Consider the following 16,278-nt stretch of genomic DNA (forward strand, 5'->3'; position numbering starts at 1 on the left):
ATCCATTCGAGCCGATAAGATAAGTAAAGCTTTTCGTCGTATTAATTGCCGGTCTGCAGTCAGCCACTCGAAAATATAATTCGTTTGACTTTCTGTACAATTTGTCCAAAATCCTAGTCCGATTAAAGCCGACAACGGCAATTAATAAATTACTTCGTCATTTTTTTCTTCGATTTTTCTTTTGCTACGTGCGGCCATATTGCCACTTTTTTCCGACTCCTTTTTATACCCGTTACTCGTAGAGTAAAAGGGTATACTAGATTCGTCGGAAAGTATGTTACAGGCAGAAGGAAGCGTTTCCGACCCCACAAAGTATATATATTCTTGATCAGGATCACTAGCCGAGTCGATCTAGCCGTGTCCGTCTGTCCGTCTGTCCGGATGAACGCTAAGATCTCGGAAACTATGAGAGCTAGGCTATTGAGATTTGGCGTACAGATTCCTGAGCTTCTTACGCAGCGCAAGTTTCTTTCACTAGACTGCCACGCCCTCTCTAACGCCCACAAACCGCCCTAAACTGTAACTCCTACAGTTTTGATGCTAGATAGAAAATTTTAACTGAAATGTATTAGTCTTGTCAATACCTATCGATTGATTTTGCTATGCCCACTCTAACGCTCACAAACCTCCAAAGAAAAAAGCTATGACGTCAGAGCCAGACAATGCGAAATGTTTTTACGCGTCTATGTGTGTGTATGTAAATAGTTGCCGGCCGAACTTAGCGGCAAAGAAAAAAGCCCTGCCGGCGCTTAGAGAGAGCAAAGTGCGCGGCAAAAACCTTTAAAGATCTGTACATCTTTATTTATCTCTTTCAAAGAATATGAATTAGCTTAATAAATACCTATAGATTGTCCCAAAAAAACTTTTCCGTTTTCAGTCCAATGCTCTCAAACCAAAGTAGTTACGACAAGCCTTGACACTAGGCCAGAAAACGACATACATACATACAAATGTATTTATGCATGTGTGTGGACGTAAAATTTGCAATCTAATATCCGCGGCAAATAGAATTCTTTCAAACAAACCCTTCAGTTCAAAAAAAAAAGTTTCACTTGTGAATCACCTTGGGAATCACCTGGGACATGTCCTCGTGCACAAGTGAAGAACAAGTGACGCTCCATATAGAAAATTGTATGGGATGTCCGCATTTTCACAAGTGAAAATTCAAATGAAAATTTTTCGAAGTCCTACGGGATTCCACTTGTTCCTTATACTCATTTTTCGTATGGCCTGTCACGTGCCGGTGACTCGTCCCAAGTGAATCACTTGGGAAAATCAGAATTTTTCCTTGAGTTTTCACTTGTGAAATCACTTGCAAGGGACACGTCCCAAGTGAAACACTTGGGAAAATCAGAATTTTTCCTTGAGTTTTCACTTGTGAAATCACTTGCAAGGGACACGTCCCAAGTGAATCACTTGTGAAAATCAGAATTTTTTCTTGAGTTTTCAATTAAAAAAATATAGAATTTAATTCATTTCATTTTAATTATATGGTACTATTTAGATTTTCAAAAATTGTACAATTATTGTTTCTGTTTTTTTGCTTCGTAAGCTTATTTTTAACGTTAGACATCGCCGTTCTTAAACCTTTGTCCGGGTCCTCTGAATCCTTGGCCAACGCTCCTGAAAAAACATATGTTTAAAAAATGCGTTTTATTTGCTTAATTGTATATTTACCTTTTATAGCTTGTTGCAGAATTTTTATTGGCACAAAACATTTCGTCATCCACTTTCGGCTAACGGAACCCATTGAATACCTTCAAAATTTACGTACTTTAAACTAAGATCAATGCACAACATCTTAAACTTAATGTAGCACTTACCTGACTTTATTATATTAACTAAACGATTAAAGTAACTCTGCTGCGCACCATTAAAATGGATGCTTCCCTTTCAATCACTCAAACAGAATGCACCAAGTCTTCTCACCCCTTTACTAGATTTCTTTTGTTTTCTCTTCGCTGTTGGCGCGTGCCACTGCACCTATACCCTTTCTAAAGTGAATTATATATCCGACTATATAGTTTTTACTTCTTGAGTAAAAAATACAATACGATTTTTTTTTAAATGTTAATACTTAAATGTTTTAAATACTTAAATCAATTTTAACGGACTAAATTTCTATAACTTAACCATAAAATTATATTGTAATAAGAATGTATAATAAGTAAATATAACATTATAAGTAAATTCAATTTACTAAAGTTTACTATAATCAAATAGTTTACTTTTATAAAACAATTTTAGTTGTTTTTTTCGATACACAATAATGCTCCTAAAATATTAGGGCATTCACATGTCGCTGCTCCACGAAAATTTTTCCGCCGAAATATTAGTCGCTAGCCGAACATAACGGAGAGACGCAAAAAAAAATAACGCACCGGCCGAAATTTGTCTCTGCGAGCGCGGAGTGCAGGCAGATTATAAGACAAGAAAGAGAGGGAAATATCCGAATATCTGCCTCTCTTTGTTGCACGATCGTTTTCGTGGGCAGTCTTCTACGCTGCGCCGACTGCTCTGCTGACGTCAACAGCGGCACAGCGTTTTAGGCACAACAAAAAACAAAAAAAGCTTTTTGCCTTGAGCCATGTCCACCGCGTCCCTACTGCAGAACTGAAGGGAAGCTATTCAACCAAATATTTTGAAATACAGAATGTGCTTTAAAATTGTGTATGTTTAGCAAGCATACATAAATATAAATGTTTTTTGTCTATTTTATGTGTTGCTCTCTCATTCTTGGCGCTCGCTGAAACAAAAGCAGAGCCGAGAAACGAGAGCAAGGGAGAGAGAACAAAGTGCTCGGCTAAATTATTTTAAAGTTTGTTATCTGAGTAACGGGTATCTGATAGTCGAGTTACTCGCCCTTCAGTTCCAAAAAAAAAGTTTCACTTGTGAATCACCTTGTGAATCCCGTGGGACAAGTCCTCTTGCACAAGTGAAGAACAAGTGACGCTCCATATAGAAAATTGTATGGGATGTCCGCATTTTCACAAGTGAAAATTCAAATGAAAATTTTTCGAAGTCCCACGGGATTTCACTTGTTCCTTATACTCATTTTTCGTATGGCCTGTCACGTGCCGGTGACTCGTCCCAAGTGAAATCACTTGTGAAAATCAAATTTTTTCCATGAGTTTTCACTTATGAAATCACTTGCAAGTGACACGTCCCAAGTGAAATCACTTGTGAAAATCAGAATTTTTCCCATGTGTTTTTACTTATAGAATTTAAAATACATAAATTTGTATATACTTTTAAATATATTTTAATTAAATAATGTTATTTAGGTTTTCTGTTAAAGGACAATTATTGTTAGTAAGCCTAATTTTATGTTACGTTAATTTGCTTTTTACAATGGTAATCGCCTTCCTTAAACCTTTGCCCGGGTCCTCTGACTCCTCGGCCAACGCTCCTGATAAAAAATTATGGTCATATGCTTAAAAAATGCGTTTTATTTGTTTATTTGCATATTTACCTTTTAGAGCTGTGTTTCACCCTTTGCAGGATTTTTATTGGCGCAAAACATTTCATCATCCACTTTCGGCTAACGGAACCCATTGAATACCTTTATACTTTAAACTAAGATCAATGCACAACATCTTCAACTTAATGTAACACTTACCTGACTTTATTATTTTCACTTTAAAAAACGAAAGAAGTAAATCTGCTGCGCACAATTTAAATGGCTTGCTTCCCTTTCAATAACTCAAACAGAATGAACCAAGTATTCCTCTCACCCCTTTACATGATTTCTTTTAATTTCTCTTCGCTGTTGGCGCGTGCCACTGCACCTATACCCATTCTAAAGCGAAAAATATCCGACTACATAATTTTTGCTTTTTTAAGTAAAAAATACAAAATGAATTCTTTAAAAATGGTACTATTAAAATGTTTTAAATAAATTTTAACTGACTTAATTTCTATAACTTAGTTAAAAAATTATATTGTAAAATTAATGTATAATACGTAAGCATAACATTAAAAGTAAATTCAATTTACTTAATTTTACTATAATCAAATAATGTACTTATATAAAACAATATTAGTTGTTTTTTTTTTCGATATACAATAATGCTCCTAAAATATTAGGGCATTCACATGTCGCCACGAAAATTTTTCCGCCGAAACATTAGTCGCCAGCCGGACATAACGGAGAGACTCAAAAGAAATAACGGACCTGCCGAAATTTGTCTCTGAGAGCGCCGAGTGCAGGCAGATTATAAGACAAAGAAAGAGGGAAGCTCCGAATATCTGCCTCTATTTGTTGCACGATCGTTTTCGTAGGCAGTCTTCTACACTGCGCCGACTTCTCTGCTGACGTCAACAGCGGCACAGCGTTTTAGGCACAAAAAAAAATCAAAAAAGCTTTTTGCCTTGAGCCATGTCACCGCGTCCCTACTGCAGAACTGAAGGGCGACTATAGCGTTCTTCCTTGTTTTTAATTGCATTTAACCGCTCATCCATACTTACATACACATATACAAAATCGAGAAAAAATTCCAAGCTTAGAAAATATTGTGCAAATATAAGCCAAGCGCATAAAGTGAGAATTATTAAATTTCTAGTGTTCTGCCATTTCAGGCCCCCAAAACTTTTCAAGATTTTTCTCACTGTATATCCGCAGCCGCTAAAATACTTGCACATATTTTTTCGTTTTTCCAAATACAGTCCACACACAATAAATCGAAAACTTCCACAACAACACATACCCCGCCGGCAATAATTATTTAATAAATTTTTTTTTAAATATTAAGTTACTTCCTTCCGTGAAGAGGGAAGAATTATTTAATAAATTTAAAACCGGCGAAAATTACATACATGCAAATATCTACATACATACAAATATCTACATACATATAAATATCTACATCCATACAAATATCTACATACATACAAATATCTACATATATACAAATATCTACATACATACAAATATCTACATACATATAAATATCTACATCCATACAAATATCTACATATATACAAATATCTACATACAGTCACATATAATTTGTAACTCCACCATCCCGTTCCGACTAATTAAAGTTTTCCGTCGGCCATCCGGTCAAAAATAATAAAATAAAAAATTACACCAACCGACGTGACAATTTTTTGGTCATTGTGTATTATTTACCATAAAACTTTTTTGTATTTTTTTCGGTATTTGGTATTTACTCCGTAAAATTTATTTTATTTAAACGAGAAAAATACCAGCACTCCACCGGATGCATAGCATCCTCCGTCCACCAATTTTTTTGGTATACTTTTAGTATTTTTCCCTCGGAATATTAAATCAAATTAAAGCAATACTCCAATATTAAATAATCAACCGATCGCATCCTCCGGCCAACAACTTATTGGCATAACTTGGTATTTTTTCTTCTTTCAGAAGTTTAAGTAAAGGCGAAATATTACAATTACTTCACCGGGGACTACAGATTAACACATATTTGGTATTTTCCCCCTGAATTTATTTCAAACGCAAAAAATACCAGCACTAAAAAAAAAAACAACAAATATATACCAAACTTGAACCCACTACAATATACATATACCTAAAAGGTTAAATATTATAGTATTATTTCTCCACGGGTGATATACGAACTCATCACTCACCGTTCCTAATCCGTATTATTGGGTTTAATTCCGATCCACTACTTTTTTTTGTCGTCACGTCGTTCCACTGTTCCAGAAGTGGGCCAGGTTTCCTATTTATCCGACATAAACAAAGGCGAGCAGATTCTGACCCCAAAAAAAAAAGGTCATTTCTCTTTAAATGTCCGCTGGAAGTGATAACAACAAGTTGTCTATTCCACCTGCCGTAGTCCCAGGCATATCCGTAGATCCGCCCACACCCGAACTAACTGCCAAGACCTCGACGCCCCGAAAAAGGGTCACCCGTGCAAACGTCAAAATGGCACTAACACCTTCCCAGATCGCTCTAAGCAAATGTACTAAGGTCTCAGATCGGCTGAGTGAGTTTGAATCCAGAGCAAACACTCCTTCGCCGATCCCTCCTACTCTGTCCATACTGAACATCCGCCACGAAGAAATACGAGCGTTATGGGACCGCATCAAGGCAGAATACGATGAATGCACCGGGTGCATAGCAGAAGCCGGAGACAGTGCAGCTGAGAGTTTTGCAGTTCTCAAGGCTAAATACGGCTACTGCTATTCCGTTTACGAGATATGTGGGGCTCAGATCGCGGATATGATAGCCCAGGCTCCCAAAGTTCAAGCTGTTCCTACCCAGACTTGCATTTCCTCTGGATGTCGGCTGCCTCCGTGCGATACCGAGGTTTTCAACGGAGATTATATGCGGTGGCCGATCTTTAGGGATTTGTTTACGGCCATTTATATAAACAATCCAAGGCTGACGCCAGTCGAAAAATTGTTTCACCTAAATGCCAAAACAAGAGGCGATGCACACACGATAGTGTCGAACTCCCCCCTTACTAACGACGGCTTTCGCTCAGCTTGGGCTAACCCAACTGAGCGTTTCGAAAACAAGCGGTTGTTAGTAAATAGCCAATTAAAAATACTTTTCAATGTGCAGTCCGTTAATCAGGAATCTGGTTCAGCTATCCGTGAACTTCAACGTACCATCCAGGGTTGCCTTACGGCTTTAGAAATGTCCGGAATTGAAACCGAAAATCGGGATTGCCTTTTAGTGTACATGTGCTCCTCCAAACTTCCTAAGCACACGCTATCCTTGTGGGAACAGCCCCGGCACAATAAGGCTGAGACTCCGACGTGGTAGGGACTGAACGCCTTCCTTACGGAGCGTCACCGGACCTTAGAAGCCATAGACGACGTACGGCCGTCAGGCTCGAGTCAATATCTGCCAAAAACATCCGCCCCCACTGCAGCGCCTCGAAGAATAAATTCTTACGAGACAAGGGTAGCACCCAAGCCGAAAGGATGTGACCTTTGTAAGAAGGAAAACCATTCTGTCCGCACATGTGCACGGTTCCTCCAGATGACGGTCGACGAGCGGTCGGCATATATAAAGAGGAAGCAGCTGTGTCTGAACTGTTTCGCACGAGGGCATCAGCTGCGTGATTGTGAAAGCACTCATAGTTGCTTTACGTGCCGCGGCCGCCATCATACCTTACTACACAGAGGCAACTTCTCCCAATCGCCTTCAAATCCCGCCCCAAGACCCAGATCAAGACCAAGTACACCAGTTGCCACCGCTTCCCGGTCCACGGACTCTACAGTCCAAAATTACTTCGCGACGGGGTATAGATCCGTCTTGCTGGACACCGCCATAATTGACATATGTCACCTGGGGTCGAATTTTAAAGCTCGTGCCTTGATAGATTCATGATCAGAGGCAACCTTTATTTCTGAGAGGCTTTTCAAACTAATTAAGTTGCCTCATCAGGTAATCCGTGCCCAAGTATCAGGCTTAAACCAGACAGTATCCGCTGAATCCAAAAAGCTCTGTCAGTTTACCATCCGTTCTCCGACCAGGCCTGGCCTGCAAATAAACACGACGGCCTATGTTCTTCCTCAATTAGCTGGAAACCTTCCATCTTGTCCGATTCCGCAACAGTTTCTACGGGATCTTCCCGAACTGTCACTAGCGGATCCAAAGTTCTACGAGAGCGCACAGATAGATATTCTGGTCGGGGCCGACATACTGCCATCCATTCTCCTAAGCGGCACCCGGCCGAACATTTGTGGCTCTCCCCTCGGTGATTTTTGGGTGGATCCTAACAGGTCCCGTTCCTGCTCCAAGGGAAAATCAGATTTCCGTTTTTTCTACACGAACCTCCCACACAGTTGACATGTCCCTGGATAGGCTTCTCACCAAATTTTGGGAGGTGGAGGATCTGCCAGTAAAAGTGACAAAATCTTCCGATTTGACATGTGAGGAAAATTTTCTCCGAACGACTACGAGAGACGATAACGGCAGGTATATCGTAAGTCTTCCGTTTCGTGATCCCCAAAACGTAAAATCCGCCCTCGGTCACTCCAGATCCTCCGCGTTGTCGCAGTTCCTAAGAACCGAGCAACGCCTAAAGATGGACAGTCAGCTGAAAGCCAAATACGACTCTGTGATTCAAGAGTATCTCGACCTCCATCACATGAAAGAAGTCCATCCTCCCCATAATTTTGCAAGTTATTGCCTTCCGCGTCATGCCGTGCTCAATTCGGAAAGTACAACCACCAAGCTGCGTGTGGTTTTCAATGCCTCCAGCCCTTCAAAGAATGGGGTCAGCTTAAATGATATCCTTCATGCTGGCCTAGTCTTACAGTCCGATCTAACTATCCAGATCCTGAAGTGGCGATACTTCCGACACGTCTACAGTGCCGATATCGAGAAAATGTATCGGCAGATATGGGTAGATCCGAAGCATTCCCCGTTCCAGCGCATCTTATTCCGCAACAGCGAGGGGCACATTCGAGATTTCGAATTACAGACGGTAACTTTTGGAGTCAACGATCATCTTCTGACGTACGATGGAAGGCGACGTCCGATGAGTTCTTTTTCATCCCACCAGATTTAGCAACGGAAATCTCCTCCACCAAACGCCAAGTCCTTTCCCAAATTGCCAAGCTCTTTAATCCAGCAGGCTGGCTCGCTCCATTTGTTGTGTGTGCCAAAATCTTTCTGCAAGAGATTTGGCTTCAGGATCTAGGTTGGGACGATAAACTTCCAATTGAGCTGTGTCAAAGGTGGAACAGCTTTCTCCAGAGCTATTCGGTCCTAGACAAGGTCTGAATACCCAGATGGGTTTCCTCCCGTCCAGAGTTCCGCGTAGAGCATCACGGATTCTGTGACGCCTCGCAAAAGGCACACGGAGCTGCGATCTATGTGCGCGTAGAGGTGGGCCATAAGACCATGGTGCACTTGCTCACAGCCAAGACGCGTGTGGCGCCAATCAAAACGGTGTCCCTTCCCAGGCTGGAGTTATGTGGGGCTCTTCTTTTGTCAGAGATGGCCGAAGCCATTCTTCCAAATATGCCGAGGCTGACCTCAAAACTCCATTGTTGGACCGATTCCACGATTGTGCTAGCATGGTTAGCCAAACCAGCGTGCCATTGGACTACGTTCGTTGCCAACAGGGTGACGAAGATCACCGAGTCCACTGAGGCGGCCAATTGGTCGCACGTTCAAACCCGCTTTGGTGGCATGGACCCACTTGGCTGCAACGTCCACGCGATCATTGGCCCAGCCAGGGAACCGACCTGCCGGTGACTGAGATCGAAAAGAGTGCCGTTAAAGTCCATGTGGCGTCTATGCCGACGGAAGATTTCCTGGATCGCTTTTCCAAACTAGATAGAGCATTGCGGGTCGTCGCGTTCGTCCATCGATTTGTCCAGCGATGTCGAATACAATCCCCGCTTTCCGGGGTCCGTCTAGAGGCCCAGGACGTTGCCGCCGCGGAAGAACTCATGACAATTTGCACTCAGCGCAGGCATTTTTCTGAAGAATACCGCTGCTTAAGTCAGAAGCGTCCTGTGCCCGCGGCAAGTTCGATTCTCTCCCTGAACCCCTTTCTAGATAAGAAAGGGGTAATCAGGGCATGTGGCTGCGTAACGGCCTCCGACAGTTTGCGGTATGATGAACGACATCCGATAATCCTGCCGTACGAATGTGCACTCTCGCGGCTTCTGGTCAAATTCACGCATCTCATTACGTTACATGGTGGTAACCAGTTAGTGGTGCGTCTCACTCGGTCCAGATACTGGGTTCCGAGAATAACGAACTTGGTGAAGGCAGTGGTTAACTCCTGCAGGGTCTGCGTTATCCACAAAAAGAGATTGCAAGTCCAGATGATGGGAAGCTTTCCGAAAGAGCGAGTGTCTTTTTCCCGTCCGTTCACGTACACAGGGATGGACTACGCCGGCCCGTTTGATATAAAAAATTATACCGGAAGAGCTTGTCTCATTACGAAAGGGTATGTGTTGGTTTTCGTTTGTTTTTCTACAGAGGCCATCCATCTAGAGCCTACATCCGACCTAACGACTGAAAAGTTTCTTGGCGCTTTCGCTCGTTTCGTCTCTAGAAGAGGGTGTCCTCGCCAAGTCCAATCCGACAATGGAAAGACCTTCGTCGGCGCCTCCACCGTGCATTTCTGAGACTTCCTGCAAGCCGTTAAGGAGTCTGTGACCGATGCGTATAGTCATCAGCAGCTCACCTGGCAATTCATTCCTCTTGGCGCACCCCATATGGGAGGCCTATGGGAAGCTGGTGTCAAGAGCTTCAAGACCTTGTTTTACAAACCCACCGCTTCACGGAAGTACACCTTTGAAGAGTTGTCCACCCTCCTAGCGAGAATCGAAGCTTGTCTGAATTCCAGACCGCTATCTCCCATGTCCGAGGATCCAACTGATCTCTTAGCGTTGACACCAGGGCATGTTCTTGTTGGTAGACCTCTTCTATACATAGTGGAACATGAAGTAAAGGGCGAATCCAAGTCCATTCCGGTGGCAGCACCTAAAGTCTCTCCATCAACAATTCCGCACTCGATGGAAGGATGAGTACCTTAAGGAGCTCCACAAGCGCAACAAGTGGCAAGTCCCCACAGAAAATCTGCGTGTTGGCGATCTGGTCGTCATTAAGGATGACAATTTGCCCTCAAATGAGTGTTGACTCGGAAGAATAGACTCCGTTTTTCCGGGAGCCGATGGCAATGTCCGCGTGTCGACATTCGTACGACACGCGGCATTGTCAAACGTCCAGTGACCAAGGTGGTTCTTCTTCCACGAGAGCCGCCCAAAATTACCTCGAAACGAGCCGCGTTTCTTGCACACCTTAGTCCGTAGCCATTATCCACGTCATTGTTAATCAGCCCTGTTTGTTTTTTCCTTATCCACACTCTTAACAGGAAAATGGCTCCCCATCCACGTAGCGCTCAGGCTTTGGATAGCAGGCGTACTAGAGGTACTCAGTCCTACCGATGCCGAGTCTGCCGCGGAATCCATCCTCTTCGGAAGTGTCAGAGGTTCCTAAAGCTGAGCGCAGAGAAGCGGGTGCGGGCAGTTATCATAAACAAGTACTGCGCGAACTGTCTCGCACACGAGCACTCCACTGGGAGCTGTCGTAGCGGTGACCGGTGCAGAACGTGCAACCGGAACCATCACACGCTGCTGCACATCACGACCTTGTTTCCCGGAAAAAGTCCGCCTCCAAGCAAAAGCCCGCTTCTCCGCAGCGTTCGCGCCGGCAAGATCCGCCAACTCGCCGAACGCCTGCCCCTCCACCGCGCTCAGCATCCTCGACACCAGCTCCGTCGCTCGCCGCACTTCTCCAGCGTCATAGCGTCAATGTCCTCCCGACTGCTGTGGTGATCGTCGAGACCGGAGAGAAGACGTTCGACACCGCCGCACTCATCGATCCGTGCACCCCGACAAGCTCCATCGATGCATCCCTGGCCGCCGCGTTTCGTTTGCCGACAACAAACGTGGGCGATGAGAGTATATGCACGGCGACGATTCGTTCGAAGGTCGACGAGGCCGTCAAGCTGGAGGTGGTCCTCAAGATCGAGGCGAACGTGCGCATCCGCACTCCCATCCGTGCGCTCAGTGAGAACGTCGGATGAGCGTTTCCACCGGCCAGCCACTGTTTCACTGATCATGGGCGCGGACGTCTACCCGAAGGTGATACAGCCGGGCTTCCACATGGTCGACGAGGGACTGCCAGTACCCCAGAAGACGGTGTTCGGGTGGATCCTCTCCGGCGCCTGTACGCAGGCTTGAGGCGTAGGCGACTGGCCGAAGTTCCGTTTCCTTTATTTTTTGCAACGCTAGCGATTGCAAGGGGGGCGGAATGTTCAGGCCCACTGTCCGGCGAATCTGGACCGGCCCCGCTATCCAGCTGCACCGCTCTACCGCTCTCCCGCTCTCTCGCGCTCCCGCTCTCCTGCACTGTTCCTAGCTCCCTCCATGAAGTCTCCGCTGCGCTTTGGAGTGCAGAGCGGAGCTTAGACTTAGTTAGTTCGATTCTGGAGTTAAAACTGAATAAACCGCGGTCGTATCCCCGCCTACTTTCCAAGTTAACTTTTGTGCGTACATTCTTTCCGATCAAGGGGCAAATACGCGTTTCGAGTGGTTTCTCCCCTACAGCTTCCGCCGCACCAGCAGCCAACCGCACCAGCAGCAAACCGCCGAAGCCCAGCGTAGCAGCCCGCCGACGCCGCCAGTTTCCCGCCGTCGCCTCCCACGCCATTCCATCAGCGCCACCACGGTACCCCGCTACCCCCCGGCGTACAATAATAATTCCTCGTCCTACGAAGAAGTTACCAAATATGAAACAAATGTGAACGAAAGATTGCCCGGAGCCATTGACAAGCGTTACGTGAGAGGCAACGTGCGTAAGAAACAAATAAATCCGAAAAGCTGTGCGATGACCTGCACCGGTATCGCCTAAGCCCATAGGCCCAGACAACAGGAGCAGAATCAACAAGCGTGAGCGGCAAACCTACACTTGTGCTTTTGAAGGGAGCGTTAGCGGGACAACCGGCGACGACCAGCTGATGCAGCCGATAAGGATGTCTTTTCAAATTAAAAACAAGGAAGAACGCTATAGTCGAGTACCCCGACTATCAGAAACCCGTTACCCAGCTAAAGGGACCAAAGGGAAATGGAGATATGCAAGCAGCAAAGCGAGATAAAAATGCGCCACCTACCGGCGGTAGACAGATTTAAGATTTTGGATCAATCGATAGGTATTGACGAGACCAATACATTTCAGCTAAAATTTTTTATCTAGCATGGAATTTGTGGGCGTCACAGGTTTGGGCGGTTTGTGGTCGTAAAAGTAGGCGTGGAAAACTTTTTTTGGGTCAATCGATTGGTTTTGATGAGAACAATACATTTCAGTTAAAAATTTTATTCTAGCATCAAAACTGTAGGAGCCACAGTTTTGGGCGGTTTGTGGGCGTAGCTTCGGTGTTTTTTAACATAAAACCTCATACGCGTGGAAATTACATTTTTTAATTAGTTCTGAATTTTGAATTTAATTTTATCAAAATCGGACGACTATATCATATAGCTGCCATAGGAACGATCGGAAAATTGGTGGCAAAATTATATGAAACAAGTTATAGCTTCGGTGTTTTTTGACATATTATCTAATACCATTGGGAATATCATTTTTTGTATTTTGAAATTTGATAATTATGACTGCAAGGGTATACAAACTTCGGCTTGCCGGAGTTAACTTCTAAACTAACTTAACTAAATTTGTGGGAAAATAATATGAAACAAATTATAGCATCGGGGTTTTCTGACATAAATACTATAACTGCAAGGGTATACAAGCTTCGGCTTGCCGAAGTTAACTTCCTTTCTTATTTTATTTGAATGCAGTCTTTGGACACCAATCTTTCCGTCTCAAATGGAATAGATCAAATTCTCTTTTTTTTAACCTTTCTACTTGATATAAAATTGCGGTTGTAGCTTTCTGACGCGGAGGTTCGCACTGATGGTCAATTCATTTTTTCTTTAATGATCTACAGTATTATATTATCCTGTGAAAATTCGGTGGTGCTTTGATTTTATGTTACTTCCATCACTGGCACCATGAAAACTATAAAAATACTTCAACAAAATCCATATTATCGAATATTACCGTCAACTATCCGTGCCCCAATGGAAATGTTTTGAATTTTTGTTTTGATTGGGTTGTTTGAAAAAACCAGACCCAACTAAAATGTTTCGAACAGAATAAAGATTTTATATCAAATGTTACATTGACAGAAATTAATACATACGTTTGAAGCTCTAATTTGTAGCGTCGTCTTCATTTAAAGCAGCGTATAATTTGATCGAACCGATCAGCCTCTTGGGTTATAAACTATCCTTGCCCCCTAACTATCCTTACCTCACTCTACCCTATACGTAAGCCCGAGCTGAGCTCAAGGCAAATGGAAGTTTTTATTCAAAACCTAGGTAAGTAGGACTGGTTGGGGACTAGAAACTTATCTCCCAACTTAGGTCACAATGAGCCCCTTGTGATACCATAAAGTCTCTGGAAAGATCAATGCCAACCAATAAGTTTATCGTAGGAGACGTAGTAGTTTAGAAATGTTTATGCCTTGCGTGGCGTCTAACTGCTTAGGACTAGGAAACGTGTAGCGAACACTCTCTATGAGCGTTGTCCACCGTAACACCTCTGTCTACGTTTAGACCTGCCTGCTCAGGGAGAAGGGTGTGGATTTGTGTTAAGATGGAACAAGAGTGTCACAGAACTAACAATAGTAGGCAGAGAGACCATAACGATAAGGATTTTAACCCAACGGCTAAGATTCGGAGGAGAGACTGTACCTATCGAAGACGGAGGCCTAGATGTTATTGGAAACCTTCTATACCTGCCCTATAAAACAACCGCTGCACTTTATCCTTTAAGGTGCCCTCAAGAGATCACAAAATAATTCATTTTAAATTTCATTAAAATACGGACGTATTTGCCGTAGTATGGTTCATGGTTCTTAATACTACAAATCCTAACACAAAATCCTTAAAACTAAACGATTTTCACGCCTAACGACTCTCTATTTGATCGTGTTTCAGTACATGATTATTAGAAAGGATAAGAAAGGGATATTTACTTTACGTTAAATTATAACTGAATGGTTACATATTTTATCGATATATGATATTCTTATTCGAAGATTACACAAACGCACTTGGGCAGATTACGTTAAAGTAATTAGAGGCAAACGATTCTTATTTAATACTTTTTAATATACGAAGATAGGGAAATTTGTATGTATGTATGTATCAAAAGTATGCGGGCTCAGACAAGAATAAATATATATATATGTAGGAATGTAAATAATTTACGGCTATGCCGTACTTACAAACTCTCCAACGAAGCCAGTGGGCCTGGTGACGATCGATGTGCGCTGCAGAACTTGAATAGTTTAATTTAGGTGTATATATGTCATAGTATGTCGTAAGGACACACGCACGTATAATGGCTAAACAGGAATCGCAAATTGAATTAGAATCTTGTCTTAAAAATATTTATAATTAGGAATACTGAACTACGATCACTCTAGCGATGCAAAAAAAAGTTGGCAGTCCCAGCCAAGATTAACTGGAAACCAGTAATCTCAAATTCCAATTAAGATGGGGCGTCGTGCTTGCGCGGTCTTGCCTGAATTACGCCGAATCGGTGCCGGTGCTATATTATCCCAAATTCCAACGTAATCCGATATGTAGATGGTGGTGCGGACTTGCGTGGTGCGGTGTGCGGTATGAGACTCTCTAATGCAGATTCTGGCCTGATGCTGAAGAAACGTATGGTTCCCCTAATTACCCGCTGCACGCGGCACCTGCTCCTTGCTGTGCGCAGAGGGAGGACTGTAAAAACTTCCGACAATTCCGAGAATTCACACGTGGTCGCTTGTCACTGCACAAATATTGGGAGTGATAATAGGTCGTACTGGTCAACAAAATTACATAAATTTCACCTGCGGATATATGGGTGCGATCGGGTTGGAAAATTGTATCACTTTACTCACGGAACGAACCGTCCTAGGTGAGGAAATCATGGCGTCTAGAGTGGAAGTAGAATGCACAAAATTGCCAAGATCCATCAAAGTGGTATTTTTGGTATTCAGGAGACGATCGTATCCTTGCTTAACTGAACGGTTGCATCTGGGCTATTTATGTTCGTTACCATGGGGAATGTTCTAACTAGAAATGCCAACTTAGCCAAATATACTGACTCCCATAACCACAGTTTTGATTTTTAGTCCCTGTGACTAACAATAAAAATTTAAAAAGGAGTCAGGAGGGATTACCAGATGTTCTTTGTATGGAATTTACGAAGCTCTTTGCCATTCATGTCTTCCAGAACATATAATGATTCACCAAGTTTCTCCATAACTCGTGCTTTTGTTCCGACCCGAACGATCGGGGCCTTGTACGTAGGTTATATGTATGCTGATTTGTCTCATAGGCTTTGCTTAGATGTTTATGGATGCTTGCACGAATTCTCTGACTGTCGTCAGTCCTTGAAAGGTTGATGTCACCCTCGGCGAGCAAGCCTAACTTGCGCAACAACTTATAGTCTGGGCCGTGTGAGATCATATGTTGGCCAAAGACAACCTAGTAAGGTGATACACCGATAGACTGATGGATGAAGTTACCCAGTGAGCAATTGATGCTGCTGAGGAAAACGTCCCATTCGCGCTGGTCTGAGCGGATGTATGCTCTCAAAGCCGTGTTGATTGAGCGGTTAACTCTCTCCCCTGCGCTGTACTGCGCAGCATAGGCACCTGTGAACATGTTGCGCACGCCGTATTTCGAAAGGAAGTC

General features: G+C 43.3%; 1 long non-coding RNA gene and 1 pseudogene across 2 annotated transcripts; one reads left to right on the forward strand and one right to left on the reverse strand.

Annotated features, from left to right (window-relative positions):
* Positions 1-1,466: 1,466 nt before the first annotated feature.
* Positions 1,467-2,149, reverse strand: LOC139354701 (uncharacterized). 2 transcript variants are annotated; one of them, XR_011605580.1, is made up of 3 exons: positions 1,824-2,119; positions 1,678-1,757; positions 1,467-1,623 (listed from the first exon to the last, which is right to left on the reverse strand). It is a non-coding gene; the product is annotated as an uncharacterized lncRNA (long non-coding RNA). The 2 variants fall into 2 exon arrangements; XR_011605579.1 differs by having other exon boundaries at positions 1,678-2,149.
* A 3,762-nt stretch (positions 2,150-5,911) lies between these two features.
* Positions 5,912-10,581, forward strand: LOC139354702 (uncharacterized; annotated as a pseudogene).
* The last annotated feature ends 5,697 nt before the right edge of the window (positions 10,582-16,278 follow it).

Source organism: Drosophila suzukii, unplaced genomic scaffold (genome assembly GCF_043229965.1).
Source record: "Drosophila suzukii unplaced genomic scaffold, CBGP_Dsuzu_IsoJpt1.0 scf_14, whole genome shotgun sequence".
Taxonomy (NCBI): domain Eukaryota; kingdom Metazoa; phylum Arthropoda; class Insecta; order Diptera; family Drosophilidae; genus Drosophila; species Drosophila suzukii.